At 36.1% G+C, this 21102-nt stretch overlaps 2 long non-coding RNA genes across 2 annotated transcripts in view; one reads left to right on the top strand and one right to left on the bottom strand.

The window, feature by feature from the left end:
• The window catches only part of LOC134484354 (uncharacterized), an 853788-nt gene that overhangs the window by 65934 nt on the left and 766752 nt on the right, over positions 1-21102 (top strand). The gene's annotated exons all lie outside the window — the stretch shown is intronic.
• The window catches only part of LOC134484429 (uncharacterized), an 84291-nt gene continuing 68191 nt past the window's right edge, over positions 5003-21102 (bottom strand). Inside the window, exon 2 of the long non-coding RNA XR_010061889.1 lies at positions 5003-5097. This is a non-coding gene — a long non-coding RNA (uncharacterized LOC134484429). The remainder of the gene's footprint in view (positions 5098-21102) is intronic.

Below are 21102 nucleotides of genomic sequence, written 5' to 3'. Positions count from 1 at the left end.
TTTGGCAAGTTGGCCATTTTTGCAATATTAACTCTACCAATCCATAAGCATGGAAAATCTTTCCATGTGAGATTTTCTTCAATTTTTTTCTTCACAGACTTGAAGTACTTGTCATAAAGATCTTTTACTTGCTTGGTTGAAGTGACACTGAGGTATTTTTTATTATTTGTGACTAATGTGAAAGTTGTCATATCCCTAATTTCTTCTCAACCTGTTTATCCTTGAAGTAGAGGAAGTGTAATGATTTGTTTGCGTTAATTTTATATCCAGGGACTTTACTGAAGGTGTTTTTGGCTGAAAGAGTTCTCTGGTTGAATTTTTGGGGTCACTAAAATATACTATCATATCATATACAAATCATGATATTTTCAATTCTTGAATTCCCTTTGATCTCCTTTGGTTGTCTAATTTCTGTGAATAAGATTTCTAATGCTATATTAAAAAAGTAAGTGGAGATTGGGCAACCGTTTCTATTCCCAGATATTTGTTGAATTGCTTCAAGGTTCTCTCCATTTATGTTGATGTTGTGTACTTTTTTTGTAATATTGTTTTTACTATGTTTATGTATGGACCTTGAATTTATGATATGTACCAAATCTTTTAACATGAAGAGGTATTGATTGTTTTCATTCTTTGTCACCATCTAACAAGATGATCATTTGTTCCCCCACCCTGTGAGTTTGTTTAAATAATTGATTTTTCTACATGCTGACCTCCAGTTGATCCATCACCATTTCTTGAAAATTCTGTCCTTTTTCCATTAAATGGTTTTAGCACATTTTTCAAAGATAAAGTGACCATAGGTTTTTGCATTCATTTCTGGATCTCCAGGCTTGGATATCTGGTAAAACTTTCAATTACCATGGATGGAGAAACCAAGATACTCCATGACAAAGCCAAACTTACAAAACATCTTTGAACAAATCTAACTCTACATAGGAGAGTAGATGGACACTTCCAACACAAGGAAGGAAACTACACCTAGGAAAAATTTGGGAATTTATCTTTCAACAAACCCAAAAGATGATAGCCACACAAACGTAATTCCATTCCTAACAATAAAAATAACAAGAAAGAACAATAAATTTTATTTAATATCTCTTATCATCAATGGACTTAGTTCTCCAATAAGAAGATATAAACTAAGGGATTGGATAAATAAAGTGGACCGAACATTTTGCTGCATACAGGAAACACACCTTACTTATATAGACAGTCACTATCTCAAGGTAAAAGGCTGGAGAGAAATTCCAAGCAAATGGTCCCAAGAAACAAAACAGAAATAGCCTTTCTTACATTGAATAAAATTGTCGTTCAACCAAAGATATCAAAAATGATAAGGAAGGACAAAATAATTGTCAAAGAAAAATAATACTAAGATGAACTATCAATTCTGAACAACTATGTTTCAAATGCTAGGGCACCTAAATTCACCAAAAGAAACATCACTAAGACTCAAAGCATATATTGGCGCCAACACAATAATAGTGGGAGACTTCAATACCCAAGTTCATCAATTGACCGTTTGTGGAAAATGAAACTAAATTGATACAGTGAAAATAACAGAAATAATCATCCAAATGGATTTAGCAGATATTTAAAGAACATTTCATCCTAAACTACAGAATATACCTTTTTTTTTTGCACCTAAAAGTAACTTCTCCAAACTTACTATATACTCTGTCACTAAACAAGTCCCTATAGATACCAGAATACTGAAATAATCCCATGCACCCTATCAGATTATCATGGACTAGTGCTGGTCTTCAATACTTTCTTATTTTTATATTTGTTTTTATTACCAATATTTGCTTAATGTGGTATTTTTGAAACACCAGCTTTCTTGATAGTTTGGCACTATGAAATCTAGGTTGGATTTAGCCTAGTAGTAATCCTTCCATTTTGCTTCTATAGTAGCAAGAGAGAGACCTCCATTCCATTCTTGGGTATATTCTACATTTTGAGTGAACATTTTGGGCACACTGTGCATTTAATGGTTTTCATCTTTTCTTAAATATATATTATTATTATCTCATCTTACAAATTTGTAGTTTGATAATTACATTTTAATATCATGGTTCCTGAATGGATCTTTTGATCTCATTTTGTTTATATTTTATCTCCATTTTAAATGGATTTTCCTTTGTGAATATTTTCTGTCTTTAAGTATGTTTTTGTCTTTATGTGATTTTATTATTGTTTATCAATGAAAAAATGCAATTTATTTACACCAGCAGCCTTACAGGAAGGGGAACACAAGAGTTAGTTAGATATTTGTATAGTATGGGTTACTTATTAAAAAATAAAAATCTCTGAAACAAAGGACAGTGATGAATTTCACACTATCCTCCCCCAATATTCCCGCATACAATAATTCCCAGTAATGGCCTGAGGTCATGTGCTGTTGGGAATAGTTGATGGAAGAATAAACCCACAAACCACAGAATATTTAAAGAAAAACTTTCTTCCATACACACAGATACATAATAGGATTACAGGGAGGTCAATACAATTAATTGAAGAGGATGTAAAGAGGTATGTTGTGAGGACAAGGAAAGAATTTCAAACCACTGTCAACTATACAATGGTGAACATTTGTTCCCAAAAAGTGGTTTGTGTGCCAGAACAATAACAGCTGGACTGGACCCACCTTTTATCTACACAGAGTGTGGAGCTATGGTCCTATTGGAAACAATGAAGACAGAACCCAAAACAATAGCAAAAGGAGGAATTAATATAAGCAATCCGGTGATGCAAACTACCAAAGACATCTTTCTGTTCCAACCAGAAATCGCAGAAAAACTAAAGTCATATTTGAGCGCCCTATCTAAAGACAAGATTGAGCGAGCCATGGCCTTTCTCCCTTTCATATTTTTCAAGTACTTTACAGAAACAAGAATCTCAGACTGCTTTGTCCATGATTTATGAAAGGGTTTTCTAGGCGTCATGTATTAAGAAATCATTTAAAAGTATTTTTAGCTCCTGACACGGTTTTATTAAAGTTCTCATACTACTTCGACTAAGATTCCAAAGTGTAACTAGGCCAACCCTGAGCTGTAAAACTATGACAAGGTAACAATAACAGATATTTTCATGGCCCAAGCACTATAGCACTGTACTATTGAGTAGAGTGATCCAAATTAATTCAAACAGCTCAAGAGAGAAGCAGAAAAAGTTTAGAAAAGTGATGAAGAATCAACACCTTCCTTGTGTATGCCAGCAATTATGGTTCTGAAGTAAGTCCTAAGAGGCAGTATCCAAGTAGCAAGGGGAGGAAAGGACTAAGGACAAGACAGGGAGAAAAACTAGCATGGCACATGTATGGAAGAGAAAAACTGAAAATGTCCTGTAATTAAAAAAAAAGATTTTTTCATTATTTTCTCATTCCAATCAAAAGACACATCCATGAATGATTCTCCTCTAAGGCTTCCATAAAAGAGGTAAAACGAAAACGAACATAAACATTGAAAGTTTGAAAATAAAACAAAAGAAAAAGAACTTGTGTACGTTTCAGAGCAGGAACACTGAAAAATGCACTACATCTGGTCAAGATGAAACCTAGAGTGGGAAGCTGGAATTAGAATTAAGAGCTGCAAGAGATAGGCAGGTGAGCAGTGACAGGAACATGGCCAGGCCTGATAGATAAGGCTGGATCTTTACAGGGACACAGAATGAGGTAAGAAAACATTTCAAATAAAGCAGCACCTTTCCTTTCTGCTCACCTCAGTAATCCCATCCTCTAATATCCCCCATTGAAGGACTAAAATAGAAGAGTTGTGGTATGTATGTCACTCACTTCCCATTTACTTTTAACCCTGCCTCCAAAGTCAGGAAATCCAAACTTTCTAACTTCCAGGAACAAAAATACAGCCCCAGGTATAAGGAGGTCCTGAGGGCCAAATGACAAACTGCAATAAGTGAGAGTAGAGAATATGGAGATGTCTCATTCAACATAGCAGAAGTGTGACGGCCCAAGCTAAGAAAGGAAAAGGCAACCATATCAGGTAAACAAGGTCTGCTTCTCATAACATTAAACTCATTTATATTATTCTTTCCTTATAAAAGAAATACTTTATTTGGGCTTATAAACCAGAATATCAGAGTCAGTGATTGATGATATCAGAGCAAAGATATACAGGCAGAGGTTGCTGACCATAAGCAGAAGGTGGAGAAAACTAGATTGAAATAGCTTCAATCCTTTGAAACTTCAAAGCCTACCCCGAACAACATACCTCCTGCAACAAGGACATACCACCTAGTGAGGTTACAATTTTTGGGCATTTACATTATTCTTAACTACACTTAGTCAAATCAATTCCCAGCTCAATCTTCATTTTGAATGAAGCTGATTTTCCTGCAAAGTGGCTCTACCATCTTCTCTTCCTAATATTGGCTTTCATCATGGGGATAATAGATGATTCTGGATGCATAGGGGATGTTTTTATTCCTATATATCACTCCATATATGTACTATATGTGTACTGACATTTCAATGAGTTTCATTTGGAGAAGGTATAAATGGTTTAGCTTATATATATGCTTTCAACCTCTATTAACATCTTTTAGAAAATATCAAATATCCATTGTTGGTTAATAATTTCTTCTCTCATATGATAAAAAAATAAAATTTTACTCTAATCAAAATAATTCTCTATTATTTTAATATTGAAAGATACAGAAGAATATTAAGATAATGTGGAATATTAAATCAGCTTAACTGCATGTTCATTAATTAAGAACAACTAGAATCATTGATATGTTTTTGGAACATAATATAGTAACAAATACCAAAGCATTGAATAAATAGTGGCAGAAGACGAGTGTCATCATCTAAAATGTACCTTACCTTCAGATCCAGTGTTTTCTTTCATGTAGCAAGAATTCAACTTACCTACTCTTCCTCAGTATTTTTCAAACTCTCATTGACTCTAATTTCAAAGCTGTATCCTATAACTAGCATGATTGTTAAATTTCAAACCAAGAACAGTGCATGTGTCAATCATTTTCCGCCTTTCCTTATTTGTGTTTTATTCTGTTCCCAAAGGCCATGTTGTGTTGAAGTTATGAAGAATTTCTTGCTCCTTTGATGAAAATTTTCTGAAAGCATAGATTATTCATATTTGTAAAATACTGTTGATATGTTTAATAGTACTGGATATTATAGTTAAAATCATCTGGATTATGAATTTTTGCATGTATATCATAACACACTAAAATACTAAAGATTAAAAGTAGAAGAGCTAGAATTTATCACATGTTTTTACTCTTCTATGGTTTGTAAATTTACAAAATCTGAAAAATGACTTCTTTCTGTGAAATTCACATTCATGAGCTATTAAATTCTAATCAAAGAGTGTGTCAGCACCAATAAACTTGGATTAAATTATAATTGCAATACAAAATGTTTGTAGTAAGTATATGGGCAAATAATTTGTCTGAATATACTAAATAAGCGTGTAATATAATCATAGGTTTGCTCTTCATTAAATAAGTACTCCCATTTATAACTTAAAAAATACAGATATTAAAGTAAGTTTTGTTATATAACAGCTAATAATGGTCTTAGTAATGGATTAAATCACCAAACAATGAACAGTAAGTAGGAAGGTCTAGTGAGTTAGAGGTTCTTTCAAGAATCTTCACGGGGCTAAAATAAATTCCTTTATAATTCTCCTAAATCCACTTATCATGAAATATTCCACATCAGAGTAAATAACACCAACATCTTTTCTTTTGCTCAAAAAAAGACATTGGCTTTCTTTTCTTCCTGCCCACACCACACTCATTCTTCTACCAAACACAACAATTTCCAACATAGCTCTCTGATATGACTCTTTTTCATTATCACTGACAGTACTTCCAAATAGACTTCAAAAACATCCTTAAAATTTTTCTCTGTATCATCTCATAATACATAAGTAACCAGAGTCCCTTCTATATACATTGTGAGTTAAACAAACTTATTTAAAACTGTTCAATGATTTCTAAGACATTTACAGTAAATAAAAATTATATGTCTAATACTGTTCCTATATTCCCATATGAGACATTGCCTAAGCTTCAGCTTTATTTGGACCGCTCTTCTATCTCTTAATCAATACAAACTACTCTCATATTTACTTTTTGGAAATGTCAAGCTCTTTGTCCTTTTATCATCCTTCTATTTACTGTGATTTTGCCCAAAATATAGATCAACTATATTTCATCTAATCTAACTTAAATGTCACTTCCTTATGACAATCTCCATGACCATATTTTTAAAATAGATTCTTCAACTACTTGCATACTATCAACTGTAACAGACTGATTTATGGATTCATTTCTTTCTTTTTTCTTGAACTATAATGCAATTTTTATAAAAGAAAGTTCATAATACATTTTATTCATTCCTAATCTATACCACTATTATGGACCTGATACATTAATGGAGACTTATTATTTATTACATGATTCAGTAAGTTTCAAAAATAAACTTTATACTATTCTTCATTTTAATAAATATGCATCCCATTCATTGGTTAGTCCAACATGTAGTAATTATGTGAATTCTTCAATATACTACAATTCAATGACCTAGTTGACATTGCCTATATATTTTAATTTGTCACAGATAGTCTATGTCATATTCAACACAATACTGTGTTCACTGAGCAATTATCTCATCTGGCAATATATTTGACATGAAAGAATGAGATCCGATGAGGAAATAGATGGACTTCCAGGAGTGCTGACACACTCAAGAGCACAGGAGAGACTTCTTCTTCTCAGAGGTAACTTCCTGGAGTGCTCAGAACCCACGAATGGAGGTGTAGTCTGTTACAGCATACTTTTGTTTCTATCTATTCCATATAGCTGAACCTGATCCACAGTTCTTGGTACACAAAAAACTCCTAACCCAAAACATCCGGGAAATCCCAGACAAAATGACAAGATAAAACCTAAGGATAATAGGTATAGTAGAGAATGAAGACTCCCACCTTGAAGGGTCAGGAAATATCTTCAACAAAATTATAGTAGAAACCTTCCCTAACCTAAAGAAAGAGACAACCTTACACGTACAAAATTCAAAGAGAACTCCCAAAAATTTGGAGCAGAAAATAAATTTCTTCCATCACATAATAGTTAAAATATAAAGTACACAAAACAAAGAAAAAATATTAAAACCAGTAAGGGAAAAAAGGTTGAGTTACATAAAAAGGGAGACCAATCAGTATTCCACACTTCTTAAAATAGACTATGAAAGCTATCAGGTCCTGGGCATATATCACACAGATCATAAATGAACAAAAATGTCATCCCAGGCTGCTATAAAACCTCTGAACTACCATAGATGGATATTCCAAAATATGCCATGACAAGAGCAAATTTACACAATATCTTTCCACAAATCCAGTCCTACAAAAGATGAAACATGGAAAATTCCAGTACACGGCAGGAAACTACACCCAGAAAAACAAAGAACCTAATCTACTTTTAAAACACAAAAGAAGATAATGTAGGTAGCCACAGAAACATAATTCGACATCTAACAAGAAAAATAATAGACAAATCCAATCATTTGTCTCTGATATCATTAAACATCAAAGGACTCAAATGCCCCTGAAACGACATACACTAGAAATCAACTGCCCTGGAATAGAAACACTTTATTCTTCCTCTGTCTGCAATGGAGGGGTCAGAGACATAGCTATCTGATGGAACAAAATCTAGAAATGACCTTGTGACTGAGGAGTGTCTCAAACAGTCAGCCTCTGCTGTAGTGTACCTGAGACTGAATCCTTGTCAACAAGAATCCATAGGAGACTCTCACTTTGTTCGTGGCTGACTCAGGTATACCATTCAACTAATAAAGACCAGAACTTGTTCCTCAAACCTTATTGCATAGCCAATACAACTTTGACCACCAAAAAATCTCCAAGAACAATGGATTGACGTCCCATGGCCAATGAATAAAAGTTCCACCCTGGATCCTAGGCCACTTATCTAAGAAACTCACCAGAAAGGTCAATATCCCTCACACCCATACCTGTGCTGCTAATAGTAAGTTTAAAAAAGGATTAGAGACAGTGACTTCACACAAGATTTCAAAATAAACCTCAGATTGCTGTCACATCTGTAGTGGAGTACTTGGAGATAAGAATTTTCTGGAGTTCTCTGAAAATGTAGAGGCCTGGAGTGATGGGATCATTGTTTTTTATAGAAGGTAATCATGGATAGTCCCCTACTATCAAAACGGATTAAGACTTTTCTCCTTTCAAAAACATTGATATTTTTTATAGGCCTTAGAGTTACCCATTTGACAAAATGGTCTCTCAGAACCATCCCTTCTGCTTGGGGCCCATGGGATATTTTACCTCGGACCAAGGAGCATTGATCCCTCTGGTGAAGGTTCACTGAAATCCAAAAGGAGGGAGCAAATCCTGGAATCTTATGCTACTTCCTTGAGTAAAGTCACATGATATGTTGTGAAGTCATCAGTCTGGTGCTCATTTCGTTTTGGTTGAATATACTTTTAGGGGGCAATCATGCTTAGGACACCTCAACTTTTCATGAATCATGTAATCTATATTCAGGCTCTTGCATATTCAGCTAAAGATGTGGATATGCTAGACTGTGAGGTATCATTAGAAGATGATGCAATGCTAGGACCTCCTGAGCTATTGTAAGCAATTTAATTTTTTCTCAAATACAAGGGGAATATGAATACTCTAATCAATTCTCCTGTCACAGGGACATCAGCAACTCATCTTTACTTGGTGGTACTCATCCATTCTTTTTTTGATTAAGGAGGCATCATGTGTTATCCCTGAAGGAAAGGTTACTTCAGATCATTCTAGTTTGTCCAAAGTAGGTTTAGATATTAATTTAGGGTGAGGAAACCCACACTAGTTCCTGATATTATGGACTGTGCCACAGATATGTTTCCTAATTTTTCCCAGGTTTCTCCTTCAGTTCAAGGTAAACTTGGGTTTCAATTGGGATGCAATGAAGAGCCCCTGAAAAACATATTCTGCAAAGTAAGATGAATATATTCTACTTTCTTTGAATAAGAAAATCTAGACATACCCTGTAAGTTGAAAGGGGCTTAATACAAATTATTTTGATGAAGAACATACAGAGAATCAAATGAAATGAAATCTCACACAGTTTTTTTTTTCTTAAGGAAACTTTAAATTAATATCCCCTGACAATGGTTTCTTCTGATCCATAGGATCTCAGTTCTATTCTTCTAAGAGGTCTTAATGTTTCCTTTCTTACCTGGGTGGCAAGGCATAGATAAATGTTTGAAGGAATGGAAGACCACGTGGACATGATGTCCTCAGACATGTCAGGGCAAATCTGAGCCCTAACCTAAGTTCTGCCTTTAAGGTTTTTCACATAAAATGGAGCAGTTTCATCTTTGTTGTCGATGATTATCCTGCTTCTGAACAGCTTGTGCAAAACATAAATCCAGAGATTACCACCCAATATGTAAGAGCAAATTCCCTAATTTCTGGCCAGCACACCTCAGAGTACCCCGACACATAGTTATTCTGGACTGTGAAAACAGTTGCACTTGACTGCCTTCTTCCAGTACCCAAGGTAAACTTTTGCCTGAAGGATTCTGTGACCTTCTCACTCTTCCCAATCCTCCTAAAATGTTCTCTCTGAATAATGGGCCCTTGACTTTCCAACAAAGTAGTCGTATCCCTAACTGATTAAACATATTTTCAAAAGTGACTCCTTCTATAATCCAATGACTCTGCTCCACTCCGGTTTGAAGTCCCAGAGTCGTAGTTTAGAATCAGAGTATATAACCCTTGCAAACTGCAATAAGACAAATCAATAGAAATGTAATAATTTCAACATTTCTGCTTAGATCTTAACAGCTGAACAAACCAGAAGAATTAACCTAGCCAGAAAAAATTATCCAAAGCCTTTGGCAGAAGAAATATGTTCCTGTCTTTTCTCTCCTGCATTAACAGAAATTATGAATATATAAACCTCTGAATGAGAATTTGAAACTTATGATTACGGCTGGAAACTTTATCCACTGTATAAGGTACCAGGAAGCTTTTCTCTTGACAGAAGTGTGTATGACACCTATATACACTATGCCTGAAGAAGTTTCTCTTCATTTTCAATAGGGCTTTAGAGTTTTCCTCTCTTACATGGGGTTCACTTTACCCAGTGTTAACTTACTCCTTCTGATTATATTGTAGAGCATGTCAGTACTCGCCTAAGTATAGCATTGCCCTACACCCTTTATGATAAAGGGGCTTAAAACCTGTTTGAAACCTTACATGGGCCTTTTATTTTCCTATACCCATCAAGTGGTGTTGTCTTTTCTCCTTAAAGGTCTGCCAGACCTAGGGAGTGTTATACCTCGCATCCTACATGAAAGACCATCTAGCATTCGTTGTCTTTCCAGTAGGATTGTGGGCCAATTGTCTACTTCAATCCACTAAGTCGATTTTAGACCCTCAGCTTCTGCGAATGGGGGCTAGGGAAATGAAATTCTATTGAAAGGGCTCTAAAAATTATTCTCAGTGCACATCAATTGTCTCAGAACTCCTCCCTGTGTACTATGTGAATTTTGGAGTACCTGTGGAACTAAAGAATTACTCGAGCTGCCCTTCGGCCCATGCCACTCAACACCCCTATAAAGAAAGTTTGCTTAAAACTAACCTCTTTATTCAATGTATTCATACAACACATATGCAAACAATGGTATCTTATATTTTTCTGCTTCTAAATCCTAGTTCAGAAGACACAAAGCTAAATTGACTCTTATACCATGTGCCTTAAAGTAGGTCATCAAAATATTCCTATATTTTATTCACATATGTTTGCAGCTGAACACATCCTTGAAGAAACATCACCGCTTCCTGAACCACTTATACTTTTGTTGTGACCATTGCCTGGACTAAAAGATATATATGTATACATATAGGGAACATACTTAGAAGTTACTGAAACAGAGTCAGAACATTCCTCAAGGCCCAGTGTAGCCGATAACCTTCCCCTGCTGACCATGGGTAAAGTTGATAATTCTTTTCTTCAAAATATGACTAGGGTCCTCCACATTGTGAACCAATACATTCAGGATTTCACTTTAGCTAAAGATCTTCTCAGAACTTCCCATTCTGTAAATCTGTTCTCAGAAATCTCCTGTTCTGAGATACATCCTAGACTCATTCCTCTTTGAAGAGGCCCTGAGAACTACCCTGAACGATGATGTGACTCCTTCCCCATCAGTGTGGCCTTGGATCTTGCTCACCTCTTGATGGTGTACACTGCCTTTGACCAAATGAAACTCACACATTGCTTTATTCACAAGGTGACATGAGACATGCTTTTTCAAATAATAGTGTGCCAAAGCTTGTATTCTAAAGCAGTCCCTCATGACTTTGAATTACCTCACATGGATATACTCTAAATAATAGAGAATCAAGGCTTTTACCTTTTACCATGGTGGATAGGGAAATATCTTCTTCCATCGGGTTTGAGGTCCCAGGTCCTATATATAGAATCATTGATTGATTCCAATTAAGCCAATCACTAGAAATCAAGAGCACCCTTTGTTGCTACCCATATATGGACATATTAAGACAAACTGAATGAGCAACAGATCCAGAGACAGTCATCCAAGCTGTTTAAAAAAGGCTTGGGTTGTTACCTAAACTTCCCCAGATTTAATACACGATGCAAAATTTCTACCAACTAAAGAAGTATAGAAATTGAAGGGCATTGTTGGAGAAAATCCTTCACCAAATCAGGTTACAATGACATCCATGTGTCACAGGATGTTTCATGCTACCAACCCCAACTCCAAGGGTTTTCTAACACGTACCATTGCACAATCAGATCTCAAAGTTTTCTCTTTCTTAAAGGCGTCGAGATCTTCCTTTTTCCCTCAGGTACCTAAGTCATTGAACAGAATGTCAGACCTCTCTCCTACAACTGAGCCTACTCTACTCATTCCCTGGTTGCCTTATGTCTTCTCAAGTACTCATATAAAGGAAAGACCCCCAAATTTTGATTATTTGAAAGTGGGCTCAAGTCACTTCACTTCTGACTAAAGAGGCCCCATGGTCTCATGGCATACCTCTGTAGAAGCCAGAATCAGATTCAATAACATGTAGTTCAATGTAGTACAAAATGGGACCTTCAACCACAAAAACTATAGGCAGTCAGTTCATGGCCAAGGGTGTATATGCTATGGAATGATGCTCACGAGATATGTCAGGTTTGGCTCCTAAGGGCAAGTCTCATTGATTCCATCTATACTTGTGAGGAGTTTCAGTTGTAGCCTCTAGCTCTGGAAGTCCCAAGTGCATCACTTAATTACAAGGACATCTTATACCTGATTTAAACTCATTTTACTTAAGTGCCAATCTTGACCAAGATTACCAGGCAATCCTGATTGCGATTTCGCAGTGGGACATCATAAGATACTTGTTGTAGATCAGAGGGCAGAGTATAGAAAGCTAAAATTAACATATATGCAATCTTACTACAGATGGTTGTCAGAAATGCAATTTTTCCACCTCTCATTTATGGATGTGTACACATGTACACTTATACTTATATATATCATATGCACATATATACATCACACACACACACACACACACATATATATATATATATATACACATTATACATAATATATATACATCATATGTATACATTTATACATCTTATTTATACACATATGATATATATATACATTTATACATCATATATGTATATATATATGTATATGTATATGTATCGATGGAGCATCAGAGTTCAGATAATCACTTACCCTGATGGAAGAGCATGCTAATGGAAACTGGAAAGAATAATCGGAAGAAAATTAAGCAATACCATACTGTTTTCCCACCACCAAAGGTGAGCTAGAATTTTTCCTTCTTCACAGTTAGGTGACTAGATCTTGGTAATTGGTTAAAAATGGCCAGACACTTTCTTGTTTAGCAAAGCAGTTCAGGATGACTCCATAAGTTGCAGTTATGAACACAGGTTACTAAAACTGCACCTATTTCCTAGCCATCTCAACACCATCCCCTTTAGATGAAGGGGAATCAGCACTTCACTTTGATTGGTGGCCTTCAGGTCTTTATTTTTTGACAAATAATACTTTACACCATCCCCTTCTGTATAAGATCTGTTATAAGAAGGACTGGAGTTTACTATTGAGATCTCAGATTTTTTTTTTTGCCCAAGAGGACCAAGATTAAAGAGTCCTTAGAGCATACTCAACCTTCTAATAGGGAGCTTTAGATGAAGTATAACCCTCTAATAGGGAGCTTTAGATCATGTTCATCTAATAATGGCCACTAAATAAATATAGGTTTGGCCAAAGGTACTTCACCTAATTATGATCTGTGTTAGCAAATCGTGAAACTTTCATTATCTCTCCTATATACCATCCTTCATGCTTATACCCATGTCGTTGATGATTAGCTTCAAGAGGACTTAGAGACTGAAAATCATGACTGCTGAATAATACTAATGCTTGGACCCCGGTTAGAGCCTACCATGGTGTAACTGAAGATGTGAATATGTAAAGTAGCCCTAGCTTTCCTGCTCAATTTAGGCTTGAAAACTCCCTTATCCTAAAATAAGTTTGTCACTTTAAGGAGATTCTACGTCTTCTTTAATATTCTACTCTTAAACATCATTACTTTAAATCACCAATTTATGTCCACTATATATCAAATGTATATTCTGTATATAAGTGTCTGCTATCTGTCTTATAAGACTGGCAGTTCCTGAGATCATCTCTGGCACCCAGGTCTAAAACTCCACTTCTAGTCAAAAAGGTCCTCAGTAGCTAACCTATTTGACAAAGAATGATTCTGAACTATTCTACTTTTGGTGAAAGATGGCACAAAATTTACACTTAACTGTGTCTCATATTCAAAACATCCTCTAGGAAGGACATCAGAATGATACCTTTTGCTCCAGTTGTTCTCAAATTCACATCTTCTGTCCAAGAGGTCTGTAAATGTCATCATTTCAAAGAGATTCAGTGTCTCTCCTTTTCCCTATGGGAGTATCAACACTCCACAACTACTCAAAGTATACAAGTTGTTTCTCTGTATAGTGGGCAAGAACACTTTTACCAAAGGACAACATTGGCCTGAAATATCTTCTTTTGCCCAAGGGGTACTCATGCCTGCACTCTCTATTGGCCATCTTCAGCACTTCTTCTCTTGATTTTGTGAGCCTGCTACATCCCAACTGTCTAGGACTACATACAAACTTCTTCCTGCTAAAGGTATTCTGAGACATTCCTCCATGGAAGAAAGGGGTTTTGATCTTTTCTTGTCTGACAAAAGTCTTCAAAGCCCAAAGACAACTGCTGGAATGAAATGCAACCTATAGGACTGATGCAAGAATTACTACCTGGACTTTCAAATGGCATGAAAATATATGGACATTCTAAATACTGAAAAAGCATAGGAAGCTGATCAAGCAATACTGGATCTTCCTCTGCTCCACGAGGTACTTACATTTTCTCCAGCATGAAATGGTCTTTCTTATTATTTTAAAAGTAGCCAGAGATTTTACAGTTCTAACAAACAGGTATAGAATATCTCCTTTGCACATCTTCTCAGAAATCCCGGTGATGTCCACGGTGCAATAACAAATTTTTCCCATGAAGTCTTGCATATTACCTTTTTGAGGACTGACACAACAGTCCTACTTCTGTTCAAGTTCCCTACCTCCAACATCTTACCCAGTAAGATTTAGACTTATACAATTAAGAAGACTCCAGGAGGCCAAGGAATTACCACAGATTCCCCATATGCCAAATGTATTTCCTCTCTTAAATTTCTAAGTTTATTGTCCTGGGAAACACTGTTCTGACCGAAGAGATCTCAGAGAAATCTGGACTGAGTTCTCAAACAAGAGTCTAAAAGCAAGCATAAATCCGACTACTGTCTTCATTGTGTTCCCTTACACAGAGATGTACTTTCACATGCAGAGGAATGTGTAGATGGATATATATTTGAATAAGACACTGAACCCAACACTACTCCATTAGAGCCTTGTACAAAACTTCTAAGACTGTTGACTGCCTACCATGGACATTCAAATGTGTATTCTTTACTGTGATTTCCAGTTTGGAGTTGCTGAAGTAGTGTTTGGCTGTAATGTTCTATAATTTTCAAGGTATCAATCAACCTTCAACTTCTGCTCAGTAGTGCTCCAGACATAAGAGGAAGAGAAGCTATGCACATTCCATACAGTCTAGGGGAGATCCTTTTTCACCCTTCTACTTTAGAACATCAAAAATCTATTACATTTTCCTAGAGGGACAGCAACAATTCCTCTCCTGCACACAAGGAAATTAGATATGCTTCCACCTATTCAAAGGAATCTGAGTATCCTCTTTTCATTTATTTGATTTTTTAATTTAAATTTCAAATATACCCTTTCTTGGTTTCCTGTTCATAAGACATCTATCTGCTCTCCATCCCCTTCTTCGATAATGGAGTTCCCATCGACATCATCCACCCGTCTAGTCTTTCTGACCTTCCTTACACTGGGAGTCCAAATTTGGAAGGACTAAGAGTTTTTCCTCCCCTTTGTGCCCAAAAAGGCCATCCTGTGCTACATATACATCTACAGCCATGAGTCAATCCTTGTATATACTTTAGGTGATGCTTTACTCCCTGGGACCTATCGTTGTTGGGCATTGCTGTCCTATGAGGCTGCAAGCCCCTTCAGGTCTTTCAATCGCTTCTGTAATTCCTCCAACAGGTGTTCCAATGTCAGATTAATGTTTTGCTGCTAGCATTCAAATATGAATTTGACCTGTTGTGGCTGTGTCTCTCAGGAGACAGCTATATCCAGTTCCAGTCAGCATGCACTTCTTAACTTCAACAATCTTATATAATTTGGTGACTGTATAAATGTATATGGGCCACAGGTGGGGCATGAATTCCTTCAGTCTCTGCTTCTACCTGTGCCTCCACATACCCTCCTGTGAATGTTTTTTGTTCCCCGTTTTAAGAAGGAGTGAAGCTTCCATACTTTGATTATTCTTCTTGAACATCATGTGGTCTGTGGATTATATCTTGAGGAATTCGAACTTTTGGGCTAAAATCCACTTATCAGAGATTGCATACTATGTGACCTTTTCTGTGATTGGGTTACCTCACTCAGGGTGACGCTTTCTAGGTCAATCCATTTGCCTATGAGTTTCATGAATTCATTGTTTTTAATGCGGAATAGTAGAACATTGTACAGATGTATCACATTTTATGTATCCATTCGTCAGTTGAAGACCATCTGGATTCTTTCCAGTTCCTGGCTACTATAAATAATACAGCTATGAGCATAGTGGAGCATGAGTCTTTGTTGAATGTTGCACCATCTTTTGGGTCTATGCAGAGTACAGGTAGAGCTGGGTCCTCAGTTAGGGCATTATCCAATTTTCCCAGGAAACTTCAGAATGATTTCCAGAGTTATCGTACAGGTTTGCAATCCCTCCAATAATGGAACAGTGTTTTTCTTTCTCCATAACCTCACCAACATCTGTTGTCACCTGAGTTTTTGATCTTAGCCATTCTGACTGGTGTGAGGTGGAACCTCAGGAGTGTTTTTATTTTTATTTCCTTGATGACTAAGGATGTTGAGCATTTCTTGACATACTTCTCAGCTATTTGTTATTCCTTAGTTGAGAATTCTCTGTTTAGCTCTGTACCCCATTTTTCATAGGATTGTATGGCTCTCTGGTGTCTAACTTCTTGAGTTCTTTGTATATTTTCGATATTAGCTCTGTATCAGGTGTAGGATTGAAAAAGATCTTTTCCCAATCATTTGGTTGCTGTTTTGTCCTAATAACAGTGTCCTTTGACTTACAGAAGCTTTTTAGTTTTATGAAGTCTCGTTTCTGATTCTTGATCTTACAGTACAAACCAGTGGTGTTTGGTTCAGGAAAATTTTCCCAGTGCCCATGTTATCAAGACTCTTCTCTACTTTTTCTTCTATAAGTTTCAGTTTATTGGGTTTGATGTAGAGGTCTTTGATCCACTCATACTTAAGCTTTGTATAGGGCAATAAAAATGAATCGATTTGCATACTTCTACATGCTGCCCTCCACTTGTTGAAAATCCTATCATTTTTCATTGGATGGTTTTACCCTCTTTGTTAAATATCAAGTGACCATTTATGTGTGTGTTTGTGTTGGTGTCTTCAATTCTATTCCACTTATCAACATTCCCAGGAATCTGTACAAATACAACTTTTTTGACGTTGTTCTTTGCTTTTTAATCACTATTGCCCTGTAATACTGCTTGAGGTAAGGAATGGTGATTCTCCCAGAAGTTCTTTTATTGTTGAGTACAGCATATGTATGTTGTGCCATCACTTGTATTAAATTCTTAAAAGTCTTTAATCTTTCTTTATTTCTTGCTTGACAAGTTATCTTTGAGTAGAGCACTGTTCAAGTTACAGTTATGTGTGGGCTCACTGATGTTTTTGTGGATATTTAAGACCAGCCTTAGTTTGTCTCGGTTTGATAGGATGCATGGACTTATTTCAGTCTTCTTCGATCTGTTGAGTCCTGTTTTGTGACTTGATATATGATCAATTTTGGAGAAAATACTATGAGATGCTGGGAAGAAGGTATATTATTTTGTTTTAGGATTAAATATTCTAAAATATCTGTAATGTCCATTTTGTTCACAACTTCTGTTAGTTTGTCTAGATCTTTGTTTAATTTTTGTTTACATGATCAATCCATTGATGAGATTGTGGTGTTGAAATCTCCCACTATTATTATGTGAGGAGCAAATGGGTGCTTTAAGCTTTAGTAAGGTATCTTTTAGGAATGGAGGTGCCCATGTATATGGAGCATACATATTTAGGATTGACAGTTACTATTGGTGGGATAATCATTTGATAAATATGAAATTTTCTTCCTCACCTGTTTGAAAACTTTTGGTTGATAGTCGATTATATTCCCTAGTAGAATGGCAAATCCAGCTTCCTTCTATCAGACCATTTGCTTCAAAATTTGTTTTCTAGCCTAATACTCTCAGGTAGTGTCTGTCTTTGTCTCTGAGTTGTGTTTTCTACATGCAACAAAATACTGGGTCCTCTTTATGTATCCATTCATTTAGTCTATGTCTTTCTATTGGGGAATTCACTCCATTTTGTTAAAGATATTAAGGAATAGTGATTGTTGCTTCTGTCATTTTTGTTGTTAGAGGAAGAGTCATGTTTGTGTGTCTCTTTTCTTTTGGTTTCATTGCAAGATTAGTTTGTTGCTTTTTCTAGGATGTAGTTTCCCTTCTTGTGTTAGAGTTTTCTACCTATTATCTTTCGTTGGGCCGGATTTGTAGAAAGATACTGTATAAATTTCGTTCTGTCATGGAATATCTTCCTAATTCCATATGTGTTAATTGAGAATTTTCCTGGCTATAGTAGACTGGAATGGCTTTTGTGTTCTTTTATGGTCTAGAGTATTCCAGGATCTTCTGACTTTCATAGTATCTGGTGAGAAACCTTGTGTAATTCTCATAGGTCTGACTTTATATGTTACTTGACTTTGTCCCTTATTGCCTTTAAACTTCTTTCTTTATTTTGTGCATTTGGTGTTTTGACTATCATGTGATGTGAAAAATTACTTTTCTGGTAAAATCTATTTACAGCTCTGTTGGCTTCTGGCATGTTTTTCGGCATCTCTGTCTTTAGGTTGGGGAAGATTTCTTCAATAATTTTTTGAAGATATTTACTGGCCCTTTAAGTTGGGAGTCTTCACTCTCTTTTATACTTCTAATTGTAACATTTGATCTTCTCATTGTGTCTTTGAGTCCAAATGACAGGTAACTTGGAGCATAAAAGTTGGTCTTATCTCTGCTTTCAAGTGTGTAGGCACCCTTACCAACTGGTTTTCAGCTCTCAGCACAGCCAGAAAACAATAATGTCCTTCAGCTGAATTCTCCTAGGTCCCTGTGTAAATATTGTGTACCTACTTCAAATGATAATCTCTGAAAGCCTATTTTATCCAAAATAGTTTTGTTGCACGTGTGTGTGTGTGTGTGTGTGTGTGTGTGTGTGTGTGAGTGGGTGTGTGACACATGTCCAGCAGACTCTGAATGGCCATTCCTTCAGTCTCCTATGAACAATCTCTCCCTACCCTTCTTATGGATATTTTATTTACCCTTTTAAGGAAGGAGTGAATAATCTGCATTTTGGTCCTCCTTCTTGAGTATCATGTGGTCTGTGCATTGGATCATAGGTAACTTGAGCATTTGCACTGATATCCAATTAAAAATGAGTGCATACTTTGTTTTTCTGTTATTGGGTAACCACCCTCAGGATGATATTTTTTTAGGTTCATCCATTTGCCTATGAATTTCATGAACTCATTATTTTTGATAGATGAGTAGTAGTCCTTTGTGTAAATATAGGCCATTTTCTGTATCCATTCTTCTGATGAAGGACATCTGGGTTAATTCCAGCTTCTGGATATTATGAATAAGGCTGCTATGAACATAGTGTAACATGTGTCTTTGTTGTATGTTGGAGCATCTTTTGGGTATAAGCTCAGGGGAGGTATAGCTGGGTCTTCAGCAACTGCAATGACCAATTTTTGAGGAAACTCAGGACTGATTTTCAGGGAGGTTGTACCAGTTTGCAATCCCAACAACAATGGAGGAGTGTTTCTCTTTCACCATATCCTTGCCAGCATCTGCTGTCACCTGAGTTTTTGATCTTAGCAATTCTGACTGACGTGAGGTGGAAACTCAGGGTTGTTTTGATTTGCATTTCCTTTATGACTAAGTAGGTTATACATAACACAAATTGTTCTAAGAAATGATGTTACCCTAACTGTTGGTCTGTATATAGCTCTGTGCCAATTGAACAATTTCTATATCCTTCTTCAAAGTTCAAGTCCAAGGACATCAAGGAAATCCACACACAATCACATATGCAGAAGCCAATAGAAGGGACAGTGTCAGAAAGTGCCTAGAACACATTTGCGCAGGAGAAAATTTTCAGAACAGAACACCAAAGGCTCTAAGATCACCAGTCAATTTACAAAATCCCATCATTCTGAAAACTTTCTTTAAAGCCAAGTACACTGCCAATAGGAAAACAACAACCTACACATTTGCAGTTTTACGAAGCCTACATCTGAGAGAGTGCCAAAATTAAAAATATTATATGAATTCAGAAAGGTAAACTCCAAGACAACCAAGCAACCCAAATTTTAAACTGGATTAGAGAGCTCACCAAGAATTCTCAACTGAGGTGTCTCAATAGGTGAAAAACATATCGAGAAATGTTTAACAGTTCACAAACAGGCATATCAAAATGAACATAAGAGTCTTCCTTAAACCAATCAGGTTGGCTAAGACAAAAAACTAATGCAGTAGCAGAGTGGGCTAGGATGTAGAGAAAGTGGAACACTCCTACAATTCTCGTGGGATTAGTAGCTGTATAGCCACTTTGGATATCAGTGTGGAGGTTCAGAGAAAATTGCAAATAACTTTCCTTGAAAACCCAGCTTTATCACTCACTTCAACACATACACTCAAACTTGATCCACACATAACATGGACATGTGGTTGAAGATATTCACAGCAGTCTTATTTATAACAGTCGAATGCTGGAAAGAATCGTGATATACCTCATTTCCACTCAGGAATAAATACAGAAAATGTGCCATATTTAAACAATGGAACATTACTTAGGTATTAAATATGAGGACACCAAGAACTTTGTAGACAAAGGATGGAACAGGAAAATAGTGAAGTAACAGAAATCGAAAAGGACATAACATGGGATGGACTTAGTGACTAGTAATTGTTAGTCCTGCTAACAGAATACCCATTATACAAATCTTTTATAACATGAAGGGTAACATGTTAGGAGGCCAAATGTTGGATGCTTTCAACCCAATTAGAGGGGAGAACAAAATAATCATGGAATGGAGAAGAGTGGAATTTCCAATGGCCACATTCCCTTAGTCTGATTTTCATATAATGCTTTGATACAGTCTTTCTTATTTTCTATAGTTCTTGGCAAAAGAATTAAAATTGTAACCTATTAAAGAAATGCACAGCAATTTATTTGCATGAGGGCAGCAGACAG

The sequence above is a fragment of the Rattus norvegicus genome, chromosome Y (genome assembly GCF_036323735.1).
Source record: "Rattus norvegicus strain BN/NHsdMcwi chromosome Y, GRCr8, whole genome shotgun sequence".
NCBI lineage: Eukaryota > Metazoa > Chordata > Mammalia > Rodentia > Muridae > Rattus > Rattus norvegicus.
The sequence above is the reverse complement of the archived record's forward strand: the minus strand, read 5'-3'. Positions and strand labels throughout refer to the sequence as shown.